Source organism: Lepidothrix coronata, unplaced genomic scaffold (genome assembly GCF_001604755.1).
Source record: "Lepidothrix coronata isolate B3197 unplaced genomic scaffold, Lepidothrix_coronata-1.0 Scaffold34, whole genome shotgun sequence".
NCBI classification, from domain to species: domain Eukaryota; kingdom Metazoa; phylum Chordata; class Aves; order Passeriformes; family Pipridae; genus Lepidothrix; species Lepidothrix coronata.
In genome coordinates, this window is record NW_016690214.1 from 4,873,570 (window position 1) to 4,879,132 (window position 5,563).

Sequence of the window (5,563 nt, forward strand, 5' to 3'; positions counted from 1 at the left end):
CAGTTTAATCCCAGGCAAAATGGCCTCAGCTAGTCTTCTCTAACTAACAAGAAAAGCAAGCTCTCTCAGCCAAGCTTCCTTATAATTTATCTATAGATGTTGATTCCCACAACCCCATTAACACTAATGGAACTGCCAAAGGGGTACACAGCAAAGTCTCCCCCCCAAGCTGCTAGTATTTGCACTTTATTATAGAGCATATAATTGGTTGTGATACTTTTGTATGAAAGATTCAAAACAAAAATAAATAGTTTGGTGTACGTGCAGTTTAATTTGATTTGACTATCTTTTGGAGAATTTCCTCATCCACTTTATTGCACTGCTCTATTTACTGATGTTGCCAGTGCTAGGAGCCTGGATTTCTTGTTTATTAGAGCTGGCATAATGAAAGTTTGCCACCTGATTAATTTTAATAGTTTAGCAGGAAACCTGAGGATAATGCATATTGGCTGTCAGGCTACAGATAAATTTTGTCCATTTGGTTGTAAAGATTTTGGCAGAAATAAAAGCTGCTCTTTGCTATTGTAGAGAAACATTTTGTTGGGTGAAATAGTGTTTTCTAAGGAAACCACAGTCTCATCTGCCTTTATAATGCACAGAGACTTAGCAGTCCCAGACAAACAGGCCTGAGATGACACAACACCCCAGTTCTGATATCCCTCACACGGAGTGCTGATCTAAGAGACTTGGGAAGACTTTGTGCATCTGCTACTAGTTTAGAGTCTATTTGTGAGAGTTCCTAAGAGCCCAGGGCAGCGAGTCAAGAGATCTGGGTCTCACTCCCAGCTCTTTTAATAGCCACTTTTCCCTTCTGTGCCTCAACTTCCCCAGCTGAAGTGCCCATCATGTGACTGATTTCCCCTGCAAAGCACTGTCTAAGTGCTCATTACTCTCAGTTTTAGTGGCAGAGTGTTCCAGGAGGAGCTGAAAGGGCTTCAGGGATCACTTGGAGAGTCTATGTGCAGGTGAAAGTGTTGCCTAATTGGCTCTGGACTGTAAGGCTGAACACCCAAATACTCACCCAGCCTGCAGGGGAACACTTTTGTTGAACCTCCAGACCTTTAGGAAGCTGGTGACATTCTGAGGTGACAGGCTTTATGTGTGTGCTTCTTCCAAAATGGAAAAAAAAGAGAAGGAGGAAAGAGGGAGAAAAAGCTTTTTCTCTTTCTCTTCCATTATCCTAAACTCTTCTGCTTCAGAGACATTGTAATGGGACTAAATTTCCTTAACATGTACATATATATCTGGAGGTTATCCCTGCTTTTACAAGGGATATTTGACTTCTCAGGAACTGGGCTGGAGGAAGTAGGTGCCTGGTGCATTTGTAGGATGGAGGGGTCAGGCTCTGGCAAGAAGAACTAAAAAAAAAAAAATTGTTCTCAGCTCATTTTCAAGCCACTTAATTTGGAATATAAATGATTTACACTGAAATGATTAATCAATGCATTCATTATACTTGCACGGTTACTCTTTAGCACCAAAGGAAGTAAACAACAGCCTGCAGTACAGCAGAGAAGATGAACAATCTTAGACCTCAAACCTACAAATTAATATATTAAGTGAACATCAAAATCTCTGAACAGAGGCAGTTTTAACTCAACCCACACAAAGCAGCAGGCAGGATCAAGGCAATAGTGCATCTGTTCTAATATTCCACGGTGCAGATCTTCCCTTACTAGCCAAAAAACATCTATTAAAATTAAAGGGAGTTACAGAATTTGGTGCTGGCATAATGAAAAATAATAGATCATTCCATTTAAGAAGCATAGTTAATTCTATTTAAGAACCACATCTATTTAATGCAATTCGTATCAGTTTTTCAGTGACGGGTTGGTTGTTCGTATTAAATTCAAAATTTTTTTAAAATGTCACCTCAAACTTTAAAGAAACTTGACAAAATTCTTCTACTAAAAGCATCAAAAATACTCTGTGGTGCTGACTTTTTCATATTTCACATATAGATATATATATACACACACATACATACATGTTTAGTCCAAATTCCTACATTCACTTATAAAGTAAGAGGTTAATAATTTCAGTGTAAATTTATCTTTTCTCCCTTCTCCTCAACTCTATCTCTTTTGCAATCTGAATTGCTAAATTCTGCTACCCAGTAATGAACACAGTAAAATAAGTAAACTAGATAAGATAGATAATGAGAAAATATGAGTTTGGATGTTAAATCGTCAGTAAATTAAAAAATAATCGTATCAGAATCCACTTATCTAGGCCAGAGTGGAAAAGGAAATTTAATGGAAGGATACATTTCACAGCTATACCAGTCTACAGATATATATTGAGGGAAAGACACCAAGTACAGTCACTCACTGCATGACACCTGCAAATGTAAATATACAAATTTTAACAGCTGAGCAGAAAAACCAAACACTCATTTCTCCCCATATCAGCTTATCCCCTGGATAAGTACTCAAAGAAAGCAGGTTCATTATTGAAATGTCAAGGGGACTGGTCAGACCCAGGGGATGGGAAAGCAGAACAACACAACAAACCTCAGCTTAGATAGAAAATGAGCAATAATTCATCAAAAGGCCATTCACTTGAAGAAAAAACAGTGAAATAAGTGGACATCTTATAAAAAAGCAAAATAAGAATTTTATCAAATTATTATTTTCAGTCACATTCAGTAAATCCCCAAATCAGAAAATTGTTACAGGAACACCTCCAGAAACCTGGTGTGGGTTGGTTGGTTTCTTTTTCTGTTGTAGTGGGTTTTTTGTTTGCTTGTTTAGGGTTTTTGGGGGGAGGTTGCTTATTTGTTTCTTTAACTGTTGTGTGTTTTCTCCTTTGGAGGCTTCAGTTTTTAATTCACAGCTGGGCTGGGGCCACATTTTCAAGACTGGTCTTTTGTTGGAGATCGGGGCAACCAGGAAGATCTGGGGGGAGGACAGGGAGAGAGGAAGCATGATTTGAAATGGAAAACCTGAAATCAGATGTCCTCTTTACCCCAACAGCCTGCCCCTCAGTAAAATGCTCAAAAATCATGAATGTCAGAAAAAACTTGGAACTGTACAAGCAAGCCATGACAAAATACATTTTGAGCAATTAATAAAAGCCCACATTCGCCCCACAGTAAATAGATGGTTCTCTTAGTCCTTAATCAGCTTCACAGTGACGAGCCCTTCTGCACAAAAAGCCTCATCAAGCTTCCTTGGGCAGTTTTGGCTCATCAGGTCTCACAAAGAGACAGATTTCAGAACACCAGCCTGCCTTCATTATTTAAAGCATAATCCTACCTCCATTAGCACACCTGCTTTCTCTCTGCTCCAAATGTCAGCACAGAAATAACTACTCCAGAGTTTACAGCAGAAAAATAAAACCAAACAATGCTGCCCTCACACCATTACAGTCCCCAAAAGACCCGTAACCAGACACAAAAAATATAAGGGGAATTTTCTGTAGACATAATGAACTGCAACATGGCTTCTTGGGGGTTTATTTATTTTTAAAGGACCGGGGATTCTGAGTGTACAAAACTTGTTGGGACACTCTGGGGGGATTTGACAGAAGCTAAATTTATCCTGGTGATATGAATACCCCTGAGGCAGTGGAAAGCAGCTTCTCCTAAAGGGAACTCAGGACAGGAATCCCTCATCCCTGAATCCTGCAAGCCCTAGATGTGGAATGCTCAAGCTAAAACATACCCTGTTGTGTACCTGTAATTCCAGCACACCTGCCTACACTGGCTGTGCTGAAATGCTCAGTTTTCTTGGAAATGATCCCTCATTCCTTACAACAGCCTGAATGCTTTCCCCAGCAAGCAGAACCTGGATCCCTGGAGCTTGGGACATGACAAACAGCACGGAGCACATGTCACTGCCTCGTCTGCCCCAGCAGCACGGCTGCTTTCTGACTTACAAGGAAAATAAATATTTGCTTCTTTCATTTGTCCCAGTAGGACTGGAAATGTGAAATATTTGCCAGATTTACGATGGCGGCACAATTTTCTGTCTCCATCAGAAGAGAAAGGCTCAGTCATGAATAATCCACAGGCACTGAAGACTGAACTCCTAATCAGAACTATTCAAAACAAAATCAAGTCTCTTACATAATTAATGGGGGGAGGGGGGAACGTGAGTGTTGGTTCTCAGAGGCACATGAATTAGAAAATGTCAAATCACTACTCAAAAAAATCCCTATTCACCTGCAAATTATTCAATTAAACATCTGACAGACACTGACAAATGTTGTCTATCCCTTCCACAGCAGCTGAACCTTTGAAGAAACTGTGTACTGTAAATTTGTATTTTTAAATGGACTAGCAGAGACCCAACATTTACCCTCACTAGACTTCTTTCTACTCACATATAAGTCTATAACCCAAGGCTACAAATAAAGCAATAAACCAAAAGATATTTGCTCTTCTTTTTTCCCCTCCTAATTAATGTGTGGCATCTCATCATCAAATCTTTGCCATTCTTAGGGAAGAAGGCAAGACAAACTGCAATATGCTGGTATTTTACTCCACACCAAAATCCTTTACCCACGTAATTCCTACCTACAAGCAATTCTAACCCAGCACAGCAAAGAACTTCTCTCAGGAAAGAGCAGCAGAAGGTTGACTATCAGTCCAGCTCACTGTCCTGTTAACCTGGGGCTGGCTATGGGACATGTAAGATCCTAATAAGAAATTTTGATAGATATCTTTTGTATGAAGCAAAGTCTCGGCACAAATAAAAAATCTGCCCTTCCAGGCATTTAATTTCAATCAGGGAGCCCAATATTATTTCTAAATGTACTCATAAAACTGAGGAAACACACAGTACATCCCTGAAAATGGGGTAGAAAAGGGTTCTGAAGCTGTAAAGAGCATCCAGAGCAGGTGTTAATTATTCTACTTGAATAAAATAGCAATAAATTAATCGAATCTCTGGGTACTCCAGCAAAGTTGTGCCCAGCTCCAACAAGACTTCACGTGCCCTGAAAGATCTCACTGTGCCATGGCAACCTGCCTTTGGAGCTGCCTGTTTGCTCTGCAGCAAGGAGCCACATTAAAAAAGCAGCTTCCTGCCATTTTCCAGTTTCATTAAAATCTTTGTCTTTGGAATGAGACATTAGACATGAAATGCTTAATGTATTCATGAAATACGATCCAGCTGTTTGCCACGGTGACCTTTTCAGTATTCTGTATTTTATATTTTGATTAGCCATGTACTGGTGGAAAATCCCTCTCGTAGCCTTTGCTGGCAGACCTAACTCCTGGCAGGTCATGCTTCTGTGTAAAGGAAAATAATGCAAGGATGTCAACAACCAGCTATTTCAGAGCAGTAGTATCTCATGCCCAAAGTCACATTTCCATAAACTCTGCAGAAGGCTCATATGCAGGTTTTATAGCACACAGGGAGTGCATACAGAGAGTCTCTGCTCCTGCAGCCTTTATTAAAAACTACTGCACCAAAGGCGCTGTTAAAAAATGATCAAAAAATAAATTTATAGGAAAAACTAAAGCTACAATGCATCTGTGTTTTCATACTTTTACAAGGAATTTTGAACTTGGGGATATTTGTACCCACTTCAACCCCCTCTACAAGCACAGGCAGAA